The following is a 27832-nucleotide window of genomic DNA, read 5'->3' on the forward strand; positions in this document are numbered from 1 at the left end:
GACTAATAATATAGCCAATTAATAACTTCTTTATTATTACATATATTTATCTTTTGCATTCCTTCTCTTCTCCTTTTACTTTTTTTTTAAAAAAAAATTGTTTTTATTGATTTCAACGAGGAGAGAGTTAGAAATATCATTGATGAGAAAGAATCATTGATTGTCTGCCTCCTGCATGGCTCCTACCAGGATTACACTTGTGGGGATTAAGCCCACAAGCTGGGCATGTGCCCTTGACTGGAATCGAACCTGGGATTTTTCAGTCCGCAATAATTCTTAATCTTACTAATAATTAGAGAAGAGCATGGTGTGACCCAGCAAGTCTATAAAGAAATTACACACACACACACACACACACACACACACACGCCCAAGAAGTCTAACAATGTCTATTGCAGCATTATTTGTATTAGCACAATTTGGAAATAGCTCAAATGTCCATCAATATGGATGATTAAGTGAGAATATAAACATATGATAAAATACTATCTAAATGCTAAAATGAAAGAATTAAAGCTAATTCTATCAAAGTGGCAAAAACTTTAAAGTGGCAAAAACTGTATTTAATAAAATAAGCAGGCTTGAGATGGATGCAAACCATGATATATATATTGTTTATAGATGCCAACATGTATTAGAAGCCTAAATACAAGCACGAAAATTTAGGAGAAGAATTGTCTTTGTAGAATTAGGAAAGAATGCATGGGAGATTTTGCTTTTATCCATAATAATTTTTAAGGAAAAGTTAGCAGCAAATATGGCAGATGGTCATATGTGAGCAGGCAGGATGGTGATATATAGGTTTTTGTTATAATTATGTCTATACTCAACTTCATGCTTGAAATATTTAATAAGAAAAGAAATAGGAGGCTACTTAAGTGTGACTATGAAGGAATAAGTTCAAGCCATAGCATATCAAATAACAGTAGGTGTGAAATAACAAAATTGTAAGCTGAATTTTGTTGTGAGTCAAAGACTGGATGCAGAATTGTAGACTCAGTGCCTTTTCTTCATAACTATTGATAAGACTGGGATGTGAAGCCAGACATTCTAGGTTTGAATTTTGACTCAGACACTTAGTAAATGTTTTTAAATTGGGTATCCATTGCCTCATTTTTAAAGTGCCAAAAGAAGACAGAATAGAGAATAGAAAAACAACAGAAAAAAAATCAACAAAACCGAGAGTTGGCTCTTCAAAACAACCAACAAAATTTACTAACCTTTAGCTAGATTGGCTAAGGAAAAAAAAGAAGAGACTCACATAACTAAAATCATAAATGAAATTAGGTATGTTAATATTCATATTACAGAAAAGTAGAAAATTGGTACTTCCTCGTAACAGATAATATGAGGATGAAATGAGACATTTGTGCAGCGCTTAACATACCTGATGGCACATCACAAAAAGGAAAACCTGTGCAGGTTTTTGAGTTCCTGGTGTGGATGTCAACAGACATGAGCTTGAAGTCTGGTTGGACAGCCATGCTTTCTCTGGTTTTATTTGTTTTGTACCATAACCATATCAGGTTGGTATTGTTTTTATCCCATTTTATACATAGAAAAACTGAACCTCAGAGAGGTAAAATAAGTTGCCAATGATTACCCAGATTTTAAGAGACAGAGGTAGGATTCAAATCATGTCTGCCTCCGGAGGAACATAACAGCAAATTATCCAAGTGATATTTCCCTTGTTTTATAAATAAACTAAATTGATTTTTTATAAAATATTATAATAATCTATCCAGTACTTTTTTTTTGAGCAGGAAGTCAACCAGCCATGGATGATTAAAAAAAAATAACAAGTATCCACCACTTAGTTTATGTATATGTAACTTCAAACATGTAAAATAATGGAGTTGCTGTAATGGAATATTGTACTCAATAAATATTTCTGCCTTAAATAGATTCTTGGTTTTGGAATACATTGGAAGATCAGTAGGCTGTGAGATTCCATTATGTAAAGTTTTTTGTGTGTTTTTTTCCTAAAAACATAGGCTTTTTCTAGGTTTCACTGTCTTTCCTGAAAAATTGCTTGCTCTCTGTTTGCCATCTATCTTCTGTGAATCCAAATGGAACTTAACTTTTATTGTCACTGATTATTTGGAATGAACAATTTTCTTAATGTAATTTTTGTCACCACAGCTTCATTTGAGGCTTTTCCTCATTTATTCACTCACTCATTCCTTCTTTTATGCAGCAAACATTGATTGAGTGACCACTGTGAGCTCATCTATGGGCTTGGTTCACAGAACCAAGGGTTAAAAAGGTATGATAACTTCCTCAGTGGAGCTCAAAGCCAGAGGGAGGCAGAGGTGGAAATGGATCATTTCAATGCAATGTTACCTTCTGAGTGGAATTATTGCTTGGGAGGATGGCCATGGGGTTCCCAATTAAATAGAGGGGTTCAGGGAAAGTAGGACAGAAGTGATAATGATTCAGTGGAAACGGCTGTTTGTATGTTTGCTTTCTGCCTAGAAAAATAAGACATGGTCTTCATAGAAAACATGGAAAGCACAAAGAAACAAGAGAAAAAATGACCTAAAATTATTCTACAATGAGATAACTACTCTTTTGGCGTATTTTGTAAGACCAACTTTTATAAGAATGAGCTCAAATCTTATAAACAATATTATTATACATATTTTCCCACATTCTAAATAATAGTTAAATTAGTTTGCATAAGATGACTCTATAGACACCAGCATTCCCTCCAGCATTCCTCTGGTGCTTGTTTCCCTCTGACATATCACATTGTGATGAGCATCTCTGCACATCAGTATTGGCCTGCCATCGTGGTTGCTTCCTTGGGAAGGAATTTCAAAGGTGAATTACAGATTAAAGGGGATGATCACTTTTCAGGCTCTTGACATTTTCTATGTTGCCCTCTTTTTTAGGGCAAGATCTCAAGCCTTTAATAGAGTCCAATTACAAATATGGGAACTTTCTTTCCAAATTTTCCCCTGCTTCTGTGTATATGAGTATGTGAGCATACATACACACACACACACACACACACACACACACACACACACACGCAAGTGCACACACACAGACATCTCAGGAAGAAACACTCATAGACACACACACACACACACACACACACACACACACACACATCTCTCCTACCTAAGAGGCATGTTGCCCCACTTCTTGCCCAGTAATTACAATAGGCTGCATTTGTTGAACTTTTTGTTGTTGGTGGTGAGGTGTTTTGTTTTATCCATCCTTGTATTTCCATTACCTGGTGTATGGTAGCAACTTAGTAAATGTTTCTTGAATGAAAGAGAGAATAAAAATAAACCTATTACATCGTGAATGCTTACTTTTTGTTTAAGGCTGTATTTTGTTTGATTTTAGCCTTCTGCAAGACATGGTGGTGAACCCTGACTCCAACTCTTCCTGACTGAGGGGCTCTGTTGCACAACTCAAAGGTAAAGTGGGGTTTGCCAGTGTAAGCAGAAACTTTCTCTCTGGGGAATTTGCTCTCTCATGTCTCAGGGCCTCTCCAAGTGATGGCTTTCGTGCTTTGTGTTCCTCCCTAAAACACCCTGGGGTGGGGTCATGGAGCCTTTGGGAGCTGGAGATTGCGATGGCTTTTTTCTGGCCCACTCCATGTTTATAGCTGGAGGAAGAAAATATTGATTCTCTTTCTTCTTTTCTTTAAGTACCTAGTAAATGTCATTCAGAGCCTTACATTTCCCTCTCAGCCCCATCTATTAGGCTGTCTCAGATTGGTTTGATTTTAAACACAACTGTGTTAGCATTCTTTTCTTCAGATGCCCCTGTTTCAATATATTTACCAGAAGGAACCACCTTCCATAGTGGAAACTGAAGTCAAATCATGTGTAAGATGAATGTTTACATGGGAAACAGACTGGGAGATTTACGAGCTTAAGGAGCAAGTGCTATTATTTTGAGGTCCGAAACTTTTTAAGTAATGGCAACACTGAATTATGTACTTCATCCGGGGAGCCAGAAAGACACAATTGAAAACTCCTCTTCTTTTGACAAATTAGAAGCATTCATTCCAATATCTATTCCTACTTTGCCAGGGATAATGCTGAATGAATCACAGGCTGGAGGATGGATGTCCCTCCCAACACTTTTAATTAGCAGCACTGCCTTATTAGGAGGCACAGAGTGCCGCTTCCCGGCCATATTTTACCCCCAACCCCCTTAAAAGGAATAGAAATCTTATTCTCCACAAGGTAATATTTATCTCTTCCCCAGCCAGACAAGCATAGAAAATTAAACAATGGTCCGTTAAAAAGCCCAGCTAATGTATTTATCATCTCCAGTTTATGTGAGTTTGCAAGGCAAATATGAGTGGGAGCTATTTGTTATGGGACCTTGGGGAACAGCGGGGTTGGAGAGGGAGCTGGGAGGCTGCAGGATCTGAGACTTGTAAAATTCATTAAAAATATGAGGCGCTATTGGAGACAGAGGAAATTAATTACTCTGTGGGACTCAAATGTCACTATTTATTTAAGTGACCTGAGGAGGAGGCTGAGAACCTGTTTTCTGAGGGTTTTTGTACAGGAGAAGGTTGGGAGCTGGAATTCCGTGGCTGTCAATTTTTGCTTGTGCTTGGTGACTTACTGACATGTTAACCTGGCGTGTGCCCCAGCCTCCTCTAATGAGTAGAGTTAAATGAGAAATGGGGCTGGGGAGAAGCATGCTCCCCTGTAAGAGCTCACCATGCGTGTAAGTAACTGCAGGACGTAGGGCAAGCTGATCATTTACCATAATGGAGACAAGAGGTGAATTGTGTGCAGCCAGACTGAGTTTGGTAGTTTATTATTGCTTTTATATCCACAAAACTATTCTCTGTGGTGGAGTGAATTTGGAAAGACAAATTAAGGTTTTCTACCTAAGGAGGACTAGGGAGCAGTAGCTTCTGAAAACAGTCATCTTTTTGAGATTACTTGTCTAATAAATCTCTCTAATGCATTCTGCCTATAGACAGAGGTAGAAAATATATAGATATGTGATGAGTTAGAAGTTTAAAATCGGTGAGCAGCTAGAGTAATATAGTAAAAAGCTCTCTCACATGTGTGCCTTACCAAGACTGAGGAACTAAAAGTTTTGTTCTGAGCTCAGCCACTAACCAGCTGTGAAACCACCATTGTGCTCCGAGCAACTGGTGCATTATTTACAAAGTGGGACGATTGCATGTATCTTCTGTGATTGTTAAGATCCATGCTCTAGAAGAGCTTTGAATGGTGGAAGTATGATACAGGTGGCCGTGTCACGTATCGGTATGTTCTGTTTTGAAAATCTTGGTTTTTAAACATTGATGCTGCTCAGTGGCCTGTGTTTCTACCTGCATCAAACTTAAGGGGCTGTGTACTCTTCTCCTGGCTTGGTTCACTAAGGAAGAGTAGATCAACAAACCAAGGAAGGATCGGCAAATACTGCCCTGAGGACTGCTTTGGGGAATTATTACTCATGGTTTGTAAAATAATCCTCTATAATAAAAGGGTAATATGCAAATTGGCCCTAATGACTGAATGACTGGTTGCTATGATGCACAGTGACCACCAGGGGACAGATGCTCAATGCAGGAGCTGCCCCCTGGTAGTCAGTGCACTTCCACAGGGAAGCACCACTCAGCCAGAAACTGTTTCATGGCTGGCCAGTGCAGCAACACTAAGGATATATGGCTAATGGCCTAGACCTACTCCCCCCAGGGAGCGGGCCTAAGCAGGCAGGTGGACATCCTCCAAGAGTTCCCTGGTTACCAGAGGAATGTATGACTGACAGCTTAGGCCCGATCCCCTGGGGAACGGGCCTGAGCCATCAGTCAGACATCCCCCATGGGGTCTCAGACTGCAAAAGGGCACAGGCCAGGCTGAGGGAGCCCTCCTCCCCTCTTAGTGCATGAATTTTCATGCACCATGCCTCAGTTACAGAATACGAAGCATAACTGTGGAGGGAGTTGGAGTCCTAGTTCTTCACCCCTGGAAGCAGACCTAAAGAGTTGCCACTTCTCCAATTTTGAAATAATGTTATCCCTTTGAAGTGGAGACAAATCATGCATTGAAGGTGATGGAGATGCTTGAAGATTATTTGTCTTTTCCTAGAAAGAGATGATGATTAAATAAACTAGGGTAGGATCAGTGGGGATAGATAATGTTATGCAAAGAGCTGAGGTTCAAGAAGGCCTCAGTGTATTGCTTGCTGATTCCAAAGAAATAACCTGGAGGACTGGCTGCAAAAGACATGAGCTTATTAGGACTTACTTGCACATTCGGAGTGGCTGACTGATGAAGTTTCTTTAACACAGGCTTTCCAGTACAGGGTTATATAGAGTACAGAAAACAAAGCAAACCTGAGGATAAATTGTGCATGCAGAGTGGATGTGCCCATGTGCAAGCTGTGTGAGATCAAAACACAAGCTGTTTATAATCCGGGCTCATATTCAAGAACAGTTCCTTTTTGGTCATTCCTTGACCAAGGAGCTGGCCAGGCTCCCAAGGTCTCACAGTACACTTAGAGATGAACTTCATTATATTCCCACAGGACATGGGGGGAGTTGGAGCTTGGGAAGGGGCCATGTTCTCACATACCACACAGAGAAGTAGAGAGAACTTTTTAAAAATATACAGATATGTATATATATATTATTGTTGATAGTATTACAGATGTGTCCTGTCCCCCGCCCTTCACTCCCTCTTCCCAGACCCTACCCACCAACCCCCAGGTCTTCATCACCTTATTGACAGTGCCCATGGGCTATGCACATAAGTATATAAGTTCTTTGGTTTATCTCTTTTCCTCCCCCCAACCCCATATCAAAATACACCAGTCTGTTCCATGCCCCCATGCTTTGGGTCTCATTTTGTTGGTCAATTCAAAAGAGAGAAGTTTGAGAGGCTTGGAAAGGAAGGAGTCCCAGGCTTCTCAGTACTTAGGGTGGCACACACTTAGAAGTGGGAGCTGTGCAGTGACTTCAAGCTGGAGAGTGTTCCCAAGGCACTTGCAAAGTCATTAATAGAAACCGTGTAAAATTGCAGGGTACAGTCCCTTTGCTCAAGGAGCTCAGACTGGTATACAATTAATAATCACAGATAGTAGACAGAAATAAGCCCCGAAGAGCAGTGTTGGAAAGGGCTGAGAGGGAAGAGACTGCTGAGCTGGCCCTCAGAAGAGGAGCAGCTCTGTGATGGGTGAGAAAGGTTGAGGCAGGATATTCCACAGAGCAGCTGCTCATGCAGCTCTGAACCACAGCTACCTCAGCAAACAATGAAGATGCTGGCCTGAGAGTCATACACTTGGCTTGTTCCATTTCTCCAGCAGCCAGAGTTTTGCACACCAGTGATTTTCAAAGGTTCTGTGCTGTTGTGTCCTGGAAGTAGCCTTGAAGGATCACCTGTCTGTTCTCATTAACCAACCCTGAAGTGCCCTAGGGTCTGAGCTGTCCTGAGAATGCTCATCCTCAGGCACCCAATTCTGAATAATCACTAAACCCCTCTTTCCATTCCTTCGTGTTTTTTTGAGGTGTATTTTCCCTCACTTACCTTTTAAAATTGCTTGAAAGTTGTCAGTTTGCATTATGAGCCGTTGGCTATTTATTCGATGTGTTGATCAGACGTATCTGCCTTTATATTCACTTGTATGCATTTATAGCCATCCTAGGTGAGGCGTTATCATGTCTTCTTATCTGGGAAATGAGATAGAAATAAGACAGAAACATTTTCCTGCTGCTCTTCCCCCTTCTTACCTCTTCTTGAATTTATCCCTTTGGTGCCTTGTATGTGTTTCCTCATTTGATTTTATTTTCTTGGATTCTCTCTACCCACCTTCCTACTTTTCCTCTTCCTTCTGATAGAATCACATATGCTCCAAGTTGGAAGGAACTAGGAGATTCTAGATACTAGGGAGCTCAACTATAAGAACTTTGTGAAGGCTCTTAACCACATGGTAATTCCCCTTATCTGTTATTTGGGGTGGTGATGGTATTGCTTTTCAAAGCTGAATGTCTTAGATTTGAATCTCTGCTCCAATATAGAACAGCTTTCTGACATTGAGCAAATAATTCCTTTAAGCTTCCATTTTCACATCAGTAAAAATAAAATAGCAATAATACTTTCCATGCAGGATAGCTGTACGAATTTAATGAGAGTGTGTATGAAAGGGTCTGACACATCATATATTCTCAGTGACGAATGTTAGCTATAATTGTTGCTTATAATAATACTACAAGCTATTATAAAGCCTTAAAACACAAAAGGCAAATATGTTGATCTTTGGCAACAAGGGAGGGGGAAGCTGGGAAGCCTTTGGCAGTCTTTGGCTGGTGTTAGAAAATGGGAACTCCTGAAGACAAAGGGGTTGGATACAGCTGAATCTATGGGTGCACAGGCAGCCTTCCCTGGGTGGAGCGTGACCTGGGAACTGAACAATGAAAAGGCCTGCCGGATTCCCTGGGATTCCTGAGCTTCTGCAGGGCCTCTGGCGAGCATCTAAATCAACCCTCCCTTACTTTATGCTCTTCCTTCCCAGATAGTATGGTGGCTTGGTAATATGCCCACTTGGCTAGATTGACTTACATTACTCAGGATTCAGTCTCTTGCATGTTTCTAGTTATGGTGGACACAGGGAGCTTCCTGGGGTATTTGGAAGATGGAAGGGAAGCAGCAGCCACTTTGTAGCTCACATGTGGTTGCTGTCCTGTGGTCTCATCTCCTTGGCTTGATGATGCTCTGGGCCTGCTGCTCTCCTTTCCCCCAGGTCCTACCCCAGCTCCTCCAGCTCCTCATCCAGATGTGTGTTTTTAACTCCTTGAGGAAAAACCTTGGCTCCACAGTCATCCACATCAGCAAGCTGGGAAGCAGTGAAAACCACGCTCCTGTCAGTTCTCAAGGGGTTTTAGCTCATGCTTGTGGGTTCCAGGCTGCTCCTAATTTCTCCCACTATTTATACCCAGCTTTCCATACTAACGACCTGTCAATGGACTTCACACTCCAGCCTCAGATTTGAGACAATATACTACTAGACTGCTTAACTGGTGACCCCAATTGCATGAGCTCTCTCTATTAAATAAATAACACACATGTGTTGATTTTATATATATATATATATATATATATATATATATATATATATATATATACTATGTTTATATCAAATATAATGTATTCATTTATTTGTTAGAAGAACAAAAGCAACCACTAGGAGATTATGTGTGTGTATGTGTATGTGTGTCTATGCGTTTATGTGTACACATGTGAACACATGCACACAATTCACTAATGCTTGTTTCTGCTTCTCTTCTGGAACTGTGACTGAAACCAACAGTCCTAAACTGTTTATTATGGGGAACTCTCTACTTCATAAGAAAGCCTGTTCCTTTTCTACCTCCCTTGTACCATCCCCCTTTTTGTTTAAAAAAAAAAATAGAAAAACCAAAAGCGTTGTTTTTCAATCCAGGATGTATTGCACTTTCTCCTTGGATTTCTGTCCCTCTCAACCCTAAATCCTCTCACAACACTCACTGCTGTGGCTCTTACCCACTGAAGTTTTTCCCAGTCCAGTTTCTCACCTTTATGAGATTCAGGAGTAACCTCATAAACATGGCTATCCTAGAGAGGCCCTTCTAGCCATCCCATTTCCCCAGACCAATCTCCTTATTCTTCCTGTGCCATTTGAAGACAATACCTTGATCCCCAATGTTTACAACATGATGCAGAGAGAGGGGGTGGAAAGTACAGAAGTTAGAATCATAAGACTTGTATTTATGTCCTGCTACCACAGAGTGTTACTTAACTTTGGAAGACCTCAGTTTTCTCAGCTGTAAAATGGGTATACCAATAGCCGGCCTGCCTCCTCTCAGACTTTGTGAGTCCAATGACACCTGAGCAGCTCTAGATGTTTGAGGTCTTTTGTGCTTGAATCTGTCTCCTAAGTCTCAGATCAGCTCCTACCTAGGTAGGCAAATGCCAGTTATGATCAGATGTTGACCTTTAGAATTCATAATAAATAAGCAAATTAGCACAATCTTATTTTTAATAAAAATAAATATATTGAAACACTTATAACCTAAATTCTTATACTATTCAGGATCTACCATAATATTTTTTTTACCTAAAAATTTGTTTCCAGAATAAGATTTAAAGAAATTAGTGTATATTTGGTCCTTCAAAACTGGGTGTGAATGTCTTATAAATCAAACACGTCCAAAAATATTACAGAGCTGACCAAAACAGGGTAAAACACTGAAATATGAAAGAGTGACTCAAAATTATCTTACTTGAACCATTATTTAAAACTAACAAAAAACATTTCCAAAAAGTAGAACATGACAGAACATTCTATTACAGAGCTGACTACAAAAGGAATTATAGCCACAATGAAGGGAGTTGTAAGAACTGACACAACACAGTGGTGAAATTAATATATACAAATGAAACTGTTATAAATGGATAATGTGGATGTCCATTCAAAGAAAACCCCCCTGCCCTCTCCAGCAAAAAAAAGGTGAGGAGAAAAGGTGACTCTGGAAACGTGCTGTTCTTCAGTGTGACATAAGCAACCAATTAGGAGCTCACAAACCTGGTTAGAGGAACATCTCTGTAATTGGCAGGTGTATGACTCCTAGACAAAGCTATGGAGGATATCAGTGACAGCTGAAAGCCACATTTGTGGCCAAGCCTTACCCTGCTCTCCTGTATACATTGATCATTAAATAACAGCCAACATTGAATAAGTAGCTGGCATACCCTCTCCTTGCTATGCATGAGTACACACACACACACACACACACACACACACACACACGCACACACACACTGCCTATATCACAAGAATTAAATGACTGCTGTGGTACAATGCCTGGAATATGCTAGGTCCTCAAAAAATAACAACAATAACAACCACTACATTTGTTGGATGGGTTTATGTATTAATGAATTGCCAAGGACTCCAGGGGAAAGTCTAGAGACATCAGTAGACATTATGACAGCATCCCTGATAAAATAAAATGGGGGGGAGGGAGAGGGAATGCCCAGGAGAATGACTTTACTGGAGATTTAACACGTTGATGTTCATAACTCCTCACCTGCCAAAGGTATCCTATTCCAAAGAATGCAGCGACAGGACAGGATTAAATTGGCACAGCTGAGGAGGTCTGCCTGTGTGTGAAGCACTGAATATCATCTCTAGGCAACGGATGAAGATGTAACACAAGGATTCTTATTTTTAGTGTTGGAGAAAAATGAATTTGAACCAAGGGACATCTAGGATCGATAAGGGAAGATTAGGGCTTGAAGGAGGGACTGGATATACTAGTAATGAGTTCAGACCAAGAAGACTGAGCAAAGAGCTGGAATAGAAGGGAAATCAGTGGAAGGGGTCTTATTATTTCCAAGCAACACCAGAAAGCATAGTGAAGTCCACTAGGGCATCTGGTCAACTCAGGCCCTCACCACTTGGGACAAGCACCATCAGTGTAGGCACCTAAAGGTTAGGAATGAGCTTCTCATGGGTGAAGACCAGCAACCCTCCTGTGTGGACATGCTTGCATCCTTAGGGAAAAGGGTGGTTCTTTATTAAATCACTTAGCATGATGTATGATAATTGCCTGCATCTTTCTCTCACTCTTTGTGTTCTCCTTTGGTGCCAGGATCCTGTTTCATGTTTTGTATTATTTGGGGGTTTATTGTTGTTTGGTTTTCTGCATGTTTATTTATAGTGTTTACCTCTGAGAATAAAAAAAGAAACCACTGAGCACCCCTGTGTGTTAATAATGATAAATCTGACCCATGTAAGAAAGCCATTTTTATCCACATTCACCAGTAATGAAAAAGAGGATCAGAAGAGGGGGAAAGAATTGTTCTTTCAGCTCCTAAATGCTGAACTAAGAACTGAATCCAGACCTGTCCAGATGAAATCTGTGATTTGACAACTACCTAAGCCTCAAGCCTACAATCCAGTAGGTGTGCCCTAAAGATTTCTTTGAAAGAAGGAAGGGCAGAAAGAGGGATGATAAATAATGAGAGGACAGAAGAGAAGATTTAAATACAAATAGCCAGACTTTTATTAGATCTGCTCTGAATAGGTCAGAGACAAATATGCCTCACAGAGATTATGCTGGCTAGACTAAACCACAAAGGAGGAAACTGGGAGACAGTTACACCAATAAACATTATAACCAAAGTCAAGTGAGAGATTTTAGGTCAAAGTTGGGTAAAGGAATAAGACTTCGGTAAAGTCAGCTAGCTCTTCTTCAAATAACTAACCTATTCCTCCCCACCCAGCCCATTTTCACCCTCAGTCCTCAGTTCGCTAATTTTATCCATTAGTAACTTTAGAGGAAATTCTTATGACTGTATTTTAGAAATGAGGAAAATAAGATTCAAATTAAGAGTTCGTAGAACTCACTTATGCCTGGAGTGAGTGTGAATGCAAGTTACCAGGATTCCGCTACCCAGGCAACAGATACTGTGGGAGTGTCTACACTCACTGCAAGATGACTTTTCCAAAGGAAATTTCTTCAGGAATTTTGTCTGACAGCCAACTTCCAGTAAGCCCAGCCTGTCTCTTCTTGTGAGCATAACCAGGGGAAATAAAAATACCATCCTGAGCTAGCCTGCCCCTAGATGTTTCACCTTCCTATGCTTAGCATGTGGCTCTAATGTTCCTCTAATGCCGGTGTCTTTATGTATCAGTGTCTCTTTGCTGGGGACACTGGTTCTGCTTGCCCCATTGAAGGTAATGCTCCCAGATGGCTCACAAATTAGGTTCAATAAAATGTAGTCATTCTTCCCTTTTAGTGAGTCTTTGGTGCTGAACCCATTTAACTTATCTAATACTCTATTTCAGCTGTTAAATCCTAAATGTGGATTGATTAGGACAGGGGACCATGCTCTTTGGTTAGTGCTGAGAGCACTTTGAGGTGGATAGAGGGCTGCTCTGGGACTAAACACCTGCCGTGAGATTCACTTTGCCACTTGTCCATGTGGACTTGGTTTCTGGTGTCTTCCTTCTTCCTCCCTCATGTAGTCTCTCATTTCCTTGCGTGTAAAAGTGGGAATAATGGGTGTTTGTGAAAAGCAAGTGGTCACATATATGTGAAAATGCTTGGTAAAGTATAAATGGTTATGGAAATGGAAGTCAGTATAATCCATTTAAATTAAAACTGGAAGCATACCATTCAATTAGAAATGTTAAGAAAAAATAAATAAAATCAGGACATTCTTGGATAAATCACAGCAATTAACTACTTCAATGTAAGACAATGGGGCCTTGAATGAATATAAAGACACTGGGGATTCAATGTTGTTTTATTGTGCTTGTCTTTTGTTAATCCTCACCCAAGGATATTTTTTCCACTGATTTTTTGAGAGAGTGGAAAGGAGGAATGGAGGGGAGAGAAAGAGAAAAGAAACATCAATGTGAGAAAAACACATTGATTGATTGATTGATTGATTGATTGATTGATTGGTAGCCTCCTTTGTGTGCCCTGACTAAGGCCTGGGATCCAACCTGCAATGCAGATATGTGTCCTTGACAGAGAATTAAACCCACAGCCCTTTGGTGCACAAGCTGACAGTCTAACTACGTAGCCACACTGACCACGGCTTCCATGTCCTTTTTGACAGATGAAGAGCCTGAGTCTCCAAGTGAAGTAGTAAATGCATTAAATCACACAGGAAATGATCCATAGTGCTGAGTGCACAACTCATGGAACTTGCTTCTCCATTCACCTTCAGCCCACAGGCCTCCATCTCTTCTTTTTGTACTTCTGTGTACACTTTGCTGTGGCCCTTAATGGGACTGCTCAAACGAGGAACCTTAAACCCCATGTGCCAGAGGAAGCCTTGACCCCAAATGCAGCCTTTTCCAATGCATTGATGAGGACAGTTTTTAGCAGCATGTAGGAGGAGGAATGTTGCTTATGGTGAAGATGGCTTATTGTGTTTTCTTCTGGAATTTGTAGAGGTCAACCTTCCAGCACTGCAGGAAAAGTCTACAGTATCTGTTGATTCTGCCTCTGAAATATACTGCAAGCATGTCCTTCCCTGTCCACCACATTGTCCTGAAGCTCCCTGAATGCAGGATCCTTGTCTGTCTTTTCTTTTGTATTCAGTGCTTAGCACAAGGGAGGCTCACAGCAAATGCCTGGAAGAAATTTGTTTAATGGAAGAGTGAATCCCCAGTGCCTTTATATTCATTAGAGGCCCCATTGTCTTTCATAAAGTCTTGTAAGTCCCCTACCTATAGTCTTACTCCTTCCAAGCCCTCCTACACACTGCCCTCAGAGTGTCCTGATAAATTTCAAATATGAAAAGGCCATTCCTGCGCTGAACATTTGTTGATGGTTCCCCTTTGCCTAATGAATTTGGAAAAGTACCTGAATGGAGACTAAAGGTCTTTATTATCTTGTCCTGTACTAACTTCCCAGTCTCATTTGTAGTGTATACTTCCCTCTCCCCACCTTTCAAAGCACACACATGCACACACCTGTATTTATTATTTTCTACATGGAAGGCCCTTTCCTGCCTGGGCCACCTAGTGATCTCCTATTTGTTCTCCAAGCCCCTTTCAGCTACCCACTCCCTACCTCTTTGGTCTCCTCAGTATTAGGCAGATTCCTGAAGAGAGAACATGAGCTGTAGCTTTAATCCCTATGCACTAGAAAGTGGGAGGTAATCCTGAAGGGTTGCCCCTTCCCTCCATTGAGGCAGATGACTGAGATGAGGTCAAACCTAAACTGAGTTGTCAGGATGAGAGCATTTGCATAGACTCACCTAAGGTACCAAGAGAAGGAGGCTGTGGGGCCAGAGATGGGGCAGTGGCTTGCTCACCAAGGCAGAGAACTCACTTTCTCACCAAGTCTCAGCTCTGTAATCTGACACTCCTCATTCAGTGCTACTGAAAGCAAAACAATATAAACACTGATTTTTATCTCCTCATCTAACTCTAATAAAGTTATCACATGTGATTTATTGTTTTTATTAATGAAAGTAACAACACTGTCATGCTTTTGTGAGCAACTTTTTGATTGTTTATGTGTTCATGAGTTTTTAATTTTGAAACTAATCTAAACTTATTAAGTGGAGTTTAGAAATTAGAGAAAAGACCAAAAACAATAACAACAAAAAAAAAACACAACAATAATCCATCATTTGGGTACATTTTTTCAGTCTTCATGTAGCTATATTTTATGTGATTGTTATCCTATATAATAAAAGCCTACGTGGTCATAATGCCCTCATGCCATAATGAGCTATCACCAGGAGGCTGCATGTGCAGCAGGTGTCCTTCGGTGGGCGGGCCTGCATGAATGGCAAGGTGTGAACAGGTGGGTGAGAACTTGATGCTGTGTGTGTGGTGCAGAGGCAGATCCCACAGCTCCACACAGTGAGGCCTGGGATCCCAGGGCTCTGTGCAGCACAGAGGCGGGACCCCTGGCTCTGGCCTATCTTTTTGGGGTAATCCACTGAGGAGCTGCAGATAGTTGGGTGGGGCCTACCTCTTTGGGGCCATCTATTGCAGGGCTCTTGCACTGTGAGAGGGCACAGGCCAGGCTGAGGGAATCCCCCCTCCCTCAAGTGCAAGAATTTTATGCATCGTGCCTCTAGTATTTTACATAAAAGCCTGGTTTGTCTAACTCATACCTTAAGCATTACCTCATGGTGCTAGGTACAGTTAATATCAATCACTTTAAATGACCAAGTAATATTCTATTGAATAAAAGGACTATTTTTGGGTAGATCCACCATAATTTATTAAGTCATTTCCCTATTGTTGAAGACTGATTCCTTATACTATTTTCTTTTGTCAGTAATATATGAAGATGGCTTTATACACAAACATAATCCACTCTTTGGAGTTATTTCCTTAAAATGACTGACATCACATTGATTGCAAATTTGTAAATACCTCTCCTATTAAAAACATTTAATGTCCCCTCAAACCCTTCTTCCCTCCAAGGTAGAAGTTAACCCCTTATTCTCCTTAATAAGAATTTTAAGATCTGTGTATTCTGGCCCTTTTTTAAGTCCCAGCATCATATCTTTATCACTCCCTGCATCTCATATTCCCCCAACCCCCTGATCTACCTGTGGTTCTAACACATACCAAGTTGTCCCTTCCACTCTGTGCTGGCCCTGTGACCTCACCACACCTGCACATGCCTTTATACACTACCCTTTGGTTCAAACACATACCAGATGGGACCACCTTTGCTGGCTAAAGCAAGATGATTTAGGCTCTGTTTCCCTGGGCTTCTATTATTCCCTGAGTATATCTCTGTCATCACACTTATCACACTCTGCTGAAAATGTATGACTCCCTAAAGCTGGAAAATGTATCTTTTCTATTGTTTCCTCAACACATAGTTAAGTGTAAAATAGCTGATAAACAAATGCAACAAATAGATTTGCCAACTGGGATGTCCCTGTAGTGTGTTATAGATAGAGTAAATTCCTCTATTGGCAAAGTATTGGCAGCTAGTAGGGGGTCTCCTGCTATTCCAGTTTTAAGTGGTATGAACAGTTATTAGTAAAGTGCAAAGAAAAGAAAAACTGTGTGTGGTATTGCTATAAAGAAACTGAGTACCAAAGGATACATACCAAAGACCCTTATTGATTTGTTCACATTTTAGTATTGAGAAATTGCATCATGCTATGGCTCATGACTTTAAATGCCATTTATATGCCAATGTTTTTTATATTTTCACCCCCAACCCTACCACTCCACTGAACTCAGGGCTCAGGACTTCATCTGTACCCCCAAACATCTTGGATGTCTGCTAGGCAACTTGTACTTCAAAAATCCAGACCCAGACTTTGTTTTCCACCCAAGCTACTTCTTCCACAACCTTCCCATATTAGTGGCAACTCCAATCTTCCAGGTGCTCAGCCAATAGCCCTGGATGCAACTTTTATTACACTCCCCCCTCCTTCTTTCATGCTCCATATCAAACTATATTCAGAATTCAGCTGTTCCTCACCACATTATCTACTGCTATTGTCCTAGTAGGAGCAGCTACAATCAGTTTCCTGAATTATTGTAGAATAACTGAACCTTTTTAAGGTGTAAGTAATTTTGTTAAAATAGGGATAATAATATGTCATCTTTTTAGGATTACTCTTAAGGATTAAATGCTAAGGATTCCTTAGCTGTCAACCATGCCCCTGTATTTTACACACAAACATAAAAATGTCCTTTCAAATGCACTGTTCTTGTCTAATGCTTTTAATGGCTGTCCATATCAAATTCCTAAGTGGCACATTTGTTTTCTCAGGCTACCATAGAAAATATCTCAGACTGGGTTGCTTAAGCAACATATATTTATTCTCACTGTTCTAGAGGTTAGAAGATCCAAGATCAAGGTAACAACAAATTTGTTTTTTTATGAGAATTTGCTTCCTTACTGGCAGACAGCTAGCTCTCTTCTCCCTGTGTCCTCACATGGCCTTTACTTTTTGTGTGCAGAGGTAGGAAGGGGAGGAGGGGCTCTTTCTATAAGGCCACAATTCTATTGGATTAGGGCCTATCTTATGACCTCATTTAACCCTAATTACCTCCATAAAGGCCCTATGTCCTAATACCATGACATTGGGGTATAGGATTTAACATATTACTTTGGGGTACACAATTAAGTCCATACACATTGCCTATAATTTTCCATGTGATCCATGGCACACTCATCCCAACTTCCACATCTTCTCCAGCCAAACTGAGCTCTTTACAGCTCCTCAAACATACCTAAGATGCCCATCCCATGCTATCACACTGATTGTCCCGTTACCTGGCCTGTCTCCCTCCTGTCCTTCAGGTTTCTGCTGAAATGGTATTTATTGACTAATTCTTTCTTGACCACCTTCTGTAAAATAACACAACTACTCTACCTCACCTTACTTTTCTCTAATGTGTTTCCATTACCTGTTTTATATACACTGAGTGGCCAGATTATTATGATCTCTGAACATATAATAATCTGGCCACTCTGTGTATATCCTATATAATAAAAGACTAATATGCAAATTGTCCCCTTGACCAGGAGTTCAACCAGCAGGCAGGCTGGCCAATCACCCATGTCCCTTCCCCCTGGCCACGCTGACTGGACCCCACTCATGCACAAATTCATATACCAGACCTCTAATATATATACTAATACACACACACACACACACACACACACACACACACACACACACTGAGTGGCCAGATTATTATGTGTTCAGAGATTATAATAATCTGGCCACTCAGTGAATTGATTTATTTCCTCTTCCACTCCTGTGGTAAAACTATAAGCTCTAAGAGGGCAGGGACTTTAACCCTTTTTTGTTTTCCAGTGAATTATTGGCTGTAAGACAGTCTGGACACACAAGAAATGCATGATGGATATTTATTAAATGAGTGAATGAATGAGTAGATATTTATTTCATATACATTATCTTATTTCAGCCTCAAACCAAACCTGAAAGAGGGTGGGGTAGATATTTGTTCTATATTTACTGATGAGAAAAACTAATATTTATAAGAGTTAGATTTCATATATGTAGTGATAATTACATTTATTGAGGTCTTAACATTGCCAAGGGACATGCAGACTGTCATAGTTGCCTTCATTTAATCCTTGGAGTAATCCTAAAAAGATTATATATTATTATCCCTATTTTAACACAATTATTTATGCCTTAAAAAGGTTCAATAACTTGCCCAAGGGAATCACTACTAAGTGACAGCCTAGATATGAACTATAATCTGACTTCAAAGAGCTTGTTTTTATCTGTTATTAGAGTTCACATACTTTTAGCACACCACCATTTGCTAGATACCATGCTAGATTGTACAATAACACTGTAAAGTATGGGCCACTATTGTCTTCACTTTGAAGATGTTAACTTGTTCAAGGTTATACCCTGCTGACCTAAGAGTCTGACTGTCAAGTGCTAGCTATTTTCCTCAGAGCTGAATCTTGAGCTGAGCCTTCTTCACTTTCCATTGTCCTGTCTTTATGCACTAACTGCCTAAATTAACCCCCACGTCCAGGGTGCCCCAGCCATGACACGCTGTTCAGTTTATATTTGCAATTCTGATCTCAATAGATGCTTGTGAAACAGAAAGCTTTGGCTGATAAAGCAAATTCACGTCTTAATAAAAAATTTTGACCAATGTGATATGACCTAATCATTTTTAAAGGAGAGCATCATCTCCTCACTCAGTTTCTTTCAGGTTAGGTCTCCTTTTTTATACCTGTTCTCTTTCTTCTTAGCTACCTGGGGAAGTGTGTGTGTGTGTGTGTGTGTGTGTGTGTGTGTGTGTGTGTGCGTCTCTCTCTTTGCCTCTAATGTTGTAGCTTAGGTTCAATAGTGGAGAAGGATAATTGAATCTATTTTTCAGACGTTCATTGGTGGGCTCTATTCTGGGCTCATATTATTAGAATTGTGAGAACCAGACATTTCTTTAAAGTAGAGAGGATTGGGCTGGGCCAGGAAGATTATTAAAAGACATCACAATACCAGCCTTCGAAAATATATAGGGCACCTAGATACCTCGCTCTGCCCCTCCCCTTATAGCACAAAGCCTATTCAAACACCTTTCCAGGCAAGGGTTTCTTCCCTCAGCCATCCTCAGAAGCCTGCCCTGGGTGCTCACTTGCCGACCACATCACTGGCTCAGTGATTGTCATACTGTGGCACCACCTGAGAATTGGTCAGAGATGCAAATTCTGGACCTACTCCCAGACCTCATGAACCAGAGGGTGGAGTTGGAGTCCAGCACCCCCACATGTCCTTCAGGTTATTCTGATGCAGGCTCACAACTGTCAGCCCCTGTATTAGAAGGGTCACTTCTCCAACCCACCCCCACATCCCCAAAGCTGGTCATCTCCTCACAAGCCAGCCAATACTAGAGGGCAAGGACACAGCAGTTCTGGTCCTTGGTCTTTTGTTACAGACATAATTACAGTGACAGAGTTCTTGTCATGCTTCTATAGACATCTGAACCTTGTTTATGCAACAATATTTTTAACTGGAAAATATATAGGCAACAGGCCCCTTTACTAAAGAATTGTTGTCTGCTTTAGAAAAATGTCCTTACTAACCTTCCCCATTTTGATCAAATATTTGTTTTTATTTAATAGAGAATAATAATAGCTGCATTTAATCAAGGATATTCTATTTTCTTTAAATTTTTAAAATTTGCATCCATGTAGTACATTTAAATCAAATAGTACTACAACTCCTATTGAAAAACATTCTCCCTCTACTTTCAATATACCCACCATTCTGAGACTCTCATCATCTTAGCTTTTTCTTCTGCTATTGAATTCCATATTTCTAAATAGCACACTCCATTGCTATTTCTTGATTTGTCAGTTTTAGTCATTAGCTCTTGACTCCCTCTCATTATATTTGAGAATCTCATTTCCCTCCCCATCACAGCTCTCACACAATTCTTCTCCCCACTGTTAGTCCACTTCTACCTTCCTCTGTCTCTCTTCCAAGTTCTGAATTCCTGGGACAAACTGATGAGTTTATCCATTGGCACCTAAGCTCCTTACCTATCCCAATTAGGTAGGTACTTAACTACCTCCATTTGCTAAGTACCTACCACTTTTCCCTCTGCTCCCAGAAGCTCACTGAGCACCTTGCAGACTCCCATCTGCTGTGGTTAATCCCATGTTAAACGGGAAGCCCACTCATGCTAAACTCACACCAACTTTCACATAAGCACCATTAAAGAAAGATTACTTTTTTCTGTTTTTTAAAAGAACACTTTATTTTTTAGTAACTTATCTGCTAAAAAATGTATACTGGAATAATAATATTACATTTTTATTATCCTATATAATAAGAGAGGAATATGCTAATTATCCATTACCATCATGCTTAAAGTCATGACCAATCTACAAGTGGTAGAGAGCTACAAGAGGGCAGGGCAGCGAGCTATGAACAGGGGAGAGCTACCAGCAGTGGTGGGTGGATGGCCAGATGAGACAAGCAACAGTGAGCTATCGATACTAGCACAAGGATTAGGAGCAGGGTTACTAGTATTTGTATAAATTAGCATTTGCAATTGCTTTTTTATATACTGGTTAGACATTTTTGTGTTTGAAATGCAAGTGAGAGCCTGTGATTTTTGAAATGTTCATATATCACTCTCTCACTTGGGATGGGCTAAGTTCTCAGGTTTAAAATGATAATACTAATCATCACTTTGCTTTAGAGGCATAAAGCATCCTGAATTATTGCCATGCACTAGGGATTATGCTAACTTCTTTACATGTATTAATCATGTAATTCTCTGCCATTGTATTAATCAAATGTGCACTATTGTTTACACCATTTTACAAATGAGAAAACTGAGTCACGATGCAGTTAAAACTATTCAGTACTACATTGAAAGCAACCCTTATAGTAATCCCTCATGTATAATGTGGAATCCTTCAGAGATGACCTAATATTACCCTTACAACGGTCTGCAATTTAGGCATAATAGGTGCTGGGCCTCCCTAAATCACATATGCTCCCTATATGCTGCTCACTCAGAAGCCCACAATGGAATATCTGTTATGCCTGGCATCACTCTGTCCCTCTTCCCTATCAATCTATATGACATCTCTCCTGATGCTAATACCTGTTTACGGGCAATCGGAAGGATCTGTAACTGCTAAAATCAAGCAGGGAAGATACCAGCCCTGAGTGAGAGAAAAGCTAGACATCTTTGCTTCTGCTTAGTTGGGCTTTTGACTTCTCCTTTGGGTCCTGTTACATTTTCCTGCCCAATGTCATACCAATTTCAACTTGGCTAACTCAAGAGAGCAATTCTTTCACTTCAATATTCATTTTACATATTATACTATCAATATTTTATTTTGAAAGTGCACAGAATATATAAAATAAAAAGTGCAAAGAAACTAAATTATTTAATGTATTTTAAATACAAATACATATAAATATGTAATAAACAGTGGAAATGTAAATTTACCTAAAAAAGCATTAAAACTGTAATATAAATTATGGCAAATAAAGTCATTAAGATAAATATTCAAAATATAAACAAAAAAGCACATAACAGCAAAATTTAACCAATTAAGGAAATTAAAAATAAACATATTATTTGCTATTTTAATAAATATTCTAGATATCAGATAAAATGCATTTGGGACATCATTGAATTGCAATCATATTATTATGCAAGCTTTTCTTGCTGCTCAAAAAAGCTCTTTCTGGTGATTTGCTGACAAGAGGAATGGTGAGGAGATACTTAGGAGCCAAACCTAAATATCTTCCTCTGAATTTTCTCTTCAAATAATTGTCTCTCTTATTTCAGGGTTATGAGGAGTTCTTGTTTGGCTCTTCCTCCTCCTTCGCCCATCCTAACAAAAACTGCAGATCTTTTGTGAACAAAAAGCTCTTTCCCACTCCACATTAGCAGAGCTATGGCAGCTCCTGTTGTCACGGTGGATCTAGAAGGCCTCCTTCTGGCAGGTCAGATGTTTCCAAAGCAGTGAAGCCCTGACTACACAGGCATCCTTGTGAAAAATCCAGGACTCTCACTCTATCATTTGTCAATCACCTACTATGTTCAAGACCTTGTAGTGGGCTCCTTAGATGGGTTTCTTCCTTTAACTCAGACACTCTTACCAGTTAGTTCACATTATCCAATTTCACTATTAAGCCTACTGTTGTTCAGAGCCATTAAATGGCTTGCACACAGCCATCCAGCCAGTAAGTGGCAAAACTGTGATTTGAATCCAGTCTGTGTGGTTTCCCATTCAGGCTCTTCCCACAACTGCCTGTTGCTTCAGCATTTCTGCTCCTGGCCATTAACCCTTAGTTCCCCCATCATATATCTGTATGCCTGGATTCTCCATATGAACTTAAACTTGGTCAAATCTTTCCTTTAACTTGGAGACTGCCAGCATTCTGATCACTTGGCTTGAAGATACTGTTTGTTTCTTTTGAGAAACCCCAACACATCCCACCCTGCTTCATTGATCGGTCATTTTATAATCCCACTGTACCCACTGCACCTGCCTACTGCCAGGGGATGGGGATATAAAGAAGAGAATCTCCCAGTCAAAAGTTGCCAGTCTATGGGTCAGCACAGAGGAAGAGAGCCCAGAGGAAAGATAGTTATAGCAGTGCAGCCTGTGGCATAAAGAAGAATGGACAGTGTCATTTAGGAATCTCTACAATTAACTTTGCCTGAGAAAGTCTGGGAAGGCTTTCCAGAGAGGGAGATTTTGAAGCCAAGTTTTGAAGATGTTTATGATAGGCTGAATTATGAATCCCCCACCACCAATTCATAAGTGGAAGCCCTAACTTCCAATGTGACTGCATTTGAAAATAGGACTTTTAAAGATATACTCAAGGTTAAATGAGGTTACATGAGTGGGTCATAATCCAATCGGTGTCCTTATAAGAAGAGGACATTTGGACTCAGACATCGTGTGCACAAAGAAAAGACCATGTGAGAACAGAGAGAGAAGGTGGCCATCTGCAAGCCAAGAAGAAAGGCCTCAGGAGAAAACAAACCTGCTGACACCTTAATCTTGAACTTCCAGCCTCTGGAACTGTAGAGAATGCATTTCTGTTGTTTAAGCCACCCAGTCTATGGCACATTGTTATGGCAGCCCAGGCAAACTTATACAGTGTCCACAAATTCTCCCTCCTTCTCCTTCTTACTTGGATTGTGTTAGCTCTTTGACAGTAGTTCACCTGTCACAACTCCTGTTCACCCCTCCCTTCCTCTGGAGCACCTACAGGACCCAGGCATGTTTCTCTAATTAATGATAGGTAGGTAGATTTTTCATGTGAACACTCCAGTCAGTAGTCATAGGAATCCACACCAGTTTATATATACACTGCATGGCCAGATTATTATAATCTTTGAACACATAATAATCTGGCCACTCAGTGTATGTGTATATATATATATACATACAATATATTCGAGGCCCAGTGCATGAATTTGTGTATGGGTGGGGTCCAGCCAGCCTGGCCAGGGGAAGGGGACATGTGTGGCTGGGTGGCCTACCTGCTGGTCGAACTCCTGGTTGAGGGGACAATTTGCTTATTAGCCTTTTATTATATAGGATATACACTAAGTGGCCAGATTACTTGTTCAGAGATCATAATAATCTGGCCACTCAGTATATATATTGCTATTTGGTAGGGCACTGATAGCTCCCAGCCATTTATAAGAAATGGCTGTGTTTCTGGTGTATTTTCTGTAATCTTTTCTAAAATTAGCTCAGAATTTCTACAGTATGTAATGGTGAATTACTTTTGTGTAATGCAATATATGGCAGGGAACTATTCATAAGAATTATACATGTTCCTGAAGATTTAATTACTTATATAATTTTATGCATTTCTACACATTTGTGTTTTTAATCAAATGTGTGAAATTGGTAAGAACTATAAGAGCTCTGAAACTAGAAAAATGCAAAGGCTACGTGTGAGATGAGATCAAACAGACTGCTAATTAAGTAAGTGTGCATTTAGTCTGGGAATTGCACTGGGCATAGAGTAAGAATAATATGGGTGTTAGACATGATTACTGCTTTGAGACAAAATTGAAACTCTCAAACACAAAGTATTGGAAAATACTGAAGGGGTGGAATGAAAACTGGAAATGAGGAGAATAAAACTTTGTAAAACTAATTTGATAAAAGTGCCAGATAAAATAATCAATGCACTGTAACATGTTAAAAACAAAATAGGAAAGAGAGGTTGCAAATCTGAGTACTAGGAAGATACTTGGTAATGAGTAAAACAGATATTTTTAGTGACTGGTAGAAAGCTCATCTATGGCCAGATGACATAGTGCTTTATAACAATCTTCAATTTACTTGTCTGCCTCTAAAATAGGTAATGAGGTTTCTAGAGAATGAGATTGGATCGTATCTTACTCATTTTCGTATTTCCATGGTCTTGTTCCTGATATTGAGTCACCTGAAATTCATTGACTGCATGGTGAGTGGAGGAGTTCATGAATGCAGGAAGGAATGATTGACTGAGCTTCAGGTGTTGGATAGGAAAGGAGTGGGGAGGTGCTCACTTAAGAAGGCCGCTGAATCTGCCACCTTCTGTCAACATCTGAATTGCCCATTTCTTCATGACTTCCAACTGGACTTCAACCTGACCTCTTAAATTAAGAGTGATAATGACACAGTTTATAAATGCATCTTGCATGTGGACTCATAGACTTTGATCTTAAAACATCCCTGGAGTGTTAGCAAAGTGAGAGTTGTTATCCCCTGTACAGATGAGGACCCCGAAGCTCAGAGACTGACTTGCTCAAGGTCACACAGCTCATGTTAGGCAGAGTGAGGGCTTGGCTTCAAAACATCTCAACCTAAAGCTGATGTTCTTTTCACTTTTCCCTTGGCTATGGTGTCTGCAGGGGGCCAAATTTTTGAGAGTGCTTACAGTGCCTTGCTGGGGAGGTAGCAACTGAACTGGACCCTGAAGCTAAGTATGTAGTGTCTTTATCTACCAGGGCAACCAGACAGTGCAAGGAGCTGGGAATCAATGAAAACTATTTATTGAACACTTACTATGTGCCATTCAAAGATTAGGTTGTGGATGTCCAGTGGTTAAAAAAAGGCATTGCTTTTCCCACCACTAGTTGTCCAATACTAAACAAGTATGGAATTTTATATCAGTGCACAAAATGTGTTGCAAGAAACACATTTTGTTATAGTTAAACAGATAATGAATCAAACCCCTAGTAGATACCTGGCTCATACTAATGGCTCCAGTAGAGCCTGAATTAACCTCTCCACTGTTCCTTAGACTCTGTGATTGTGTATATCTTTGGGTTATTCCCTGCTGATCCCTCTGCCTGGACAACTTTTTTTCATCCTATAAGTTACATCTTAAAGCTGCCCCTTCTATTTAGCTTCCCTCTATTCTCCATGGCAGTGCTGAACACCCTTCTCCCAGGGCTTTTGCTGACTCCAGTGTGACATTTCCTCTCTCATAGCAGGGTGGCTGTTTCTCTATTTGCCTCTTCCAGGAGACTCTGAGCCCCCCTAAGTGAGGAGAGAGAGCTATGGTCTACCATTTGTCCTATCCTGGTGCCTGGCCTAGTGGCTGGCCTGTTACTGCAAACCAATTGGATGAGATAGAGCAAAGGAGATGGAAGAAGGGAGAGGAGAAAAACAGACAAAGGAAAAAGAAAATACAGAGATACAGAATGGACACAGAGAAATACAACAGAGAAAAAAGACAGAGAGAGCCAAGGATAGAGAGGCAAGGAGCAAGAAAAGAAATGAGGTAGAGATAGAGAAAAAGAGTGGGGAAGGGAGGAGAGAAAGGAAAAAGAAGAAGAAAATAGGTATATAATGAAAAAGAGGAATGGAAGAAAGAACAAAGGAGGCAGGTAAGGAGGAAGAAAGGGGTGCTAGGAGAAAGGATGCTGCTTACAAGTGAGCAGTTTCTGTCTACTGCTCAACCCTGCACATGGCTGACATAGGAAACCTACCCTCGCATGGAAAAACTACTTTCCATTGTTCATCTTAAACACATGCAGGGGACTTAGGCTTGTCCATTTTTCATTCTATAATTATTCAAATACATTTATGTTTACTTATATTTAGATTTTCATCATCTCTGTAATTTCCCAAGATAAATAGAAAAATCTTCTTAAAAAATAAAAATGCTATCAACAACATATTTAACCTTAGGAAACTGGCAATTCATTAAAGAAAGCATTTTCTACTTTAGCAAAAATATTTTATTCTAAAGAATAGCTTCTGCCAATAAGTATACATCTGAAAACTCCCAAGGAGGTTTTAGAATGATTGATCTTCACTAACTTAGCTTTATTTTAAAAGGGTTTTTTTTTTTTTTTTTTTTTTTTTTTAGTTGTTGGAAATGTATGTTTTTGTTAATGCATCTTTCTAGAGAGTACCTTGATTTCATAAAATTACATTATTTAAGTACATACTGTCATTTTTCTCTAAGTGTTGGTTTTAAAAAGTGAGTAAAAATTGCCATTTTTAAAATCAATTCTCCAAATTGATGCAGTGATAAATACACAGTTAAGCATGTTCTTGAATGAAAGAGGAACTCTCATTTCAAGTTGGGTGTAACCATTGTAACAACTGCCATGCATGGATCATTTCCTTTTAAAAAATATTTTTCAATTACAGCTAACATATAATATATTAGTTTCAGATGTACAACATCGTGATTAGACATTTATATACAGGATGTTCCAAAAATGTATACACACTTTGAATAATTATTCATTCCAATATAACAAGAAAAAAAATCCATTGAGCTATCAGCTGTTAAGTGTTTATAGATTTTTGGGGGACATTCTGTATTTTATAAAGTGATCACCCTGATAAGTATAGCACTCATTGGACACTATATGAGTCATTTAAGAGCTTTGCACACCTTGTCTCATTGCATACATGCAACCACAATGTGTTCCTTTTGTTATTCTCATTCCCCCTCTATGGCCTCAAGGCTCCCAGAATTTAAGTCACTAGAAAAAGTCAAATAGCTGGTAAATGGCTGAGTTGATTTTCATCCTAATATTATCTGACATCAAAGCCTGGCTAGTGTTGCTTTGTGGTTGAGCATCCACATATGAACTAGGAGGTTTTGGTTTAATTCCTGGTCAGGGCATATGCCTGGGTTATGGGCTTGATCCCCAGTAGGGGGCATTCAGAAGGCAGCAGATGGGCAGATGGAAGATGGACAATGATTCTCATTATCAATGTTTTTATCTCCCTTTCCCTACCTCTCTAAAATCAATTATTTATATAGATAGATATAGATAAATAGATAGATATATCCTATCTAATAAAAGAGTAATATGCAAATTGGTCATACCTCCATTCAGCCACAAG

General features: G+C 39.8%; 1 long non-coding RNA gene across 1 annotated transcript in view; it reads left to right on the forward strand.

Annotated features, from left to right (window-relative positions):
* The window catches only part of LOC311616765, a 347537-nt gene that overhangs the window by 187619 nt on the left and 132086 nt on the right, over window positions 1-27832 (forward strand). Inside the window, exon 2 of the long non-coding RNA XR_014793990.1 lies at window positions 3358-3431. This is a non-coding gene — a long non-coding RNA (uncharacterized lncRNA). The remainder of the gene's footprint in view (window positions 1-3357; window positions 3432-27832) is intronic.

This window comes from Pipistrellus hanaki (assembly GCF_964339955.1).
Source record: "Pipistrellus hanaki genome assembly, chromosome: 2".
Taxonomy (NCBI): Eukaryota; Metazoa; Chordata; class Mammalia; order Chiroptera; family Vespertilionidae; genus Pipistrellus; species Pipistrellus hanaki.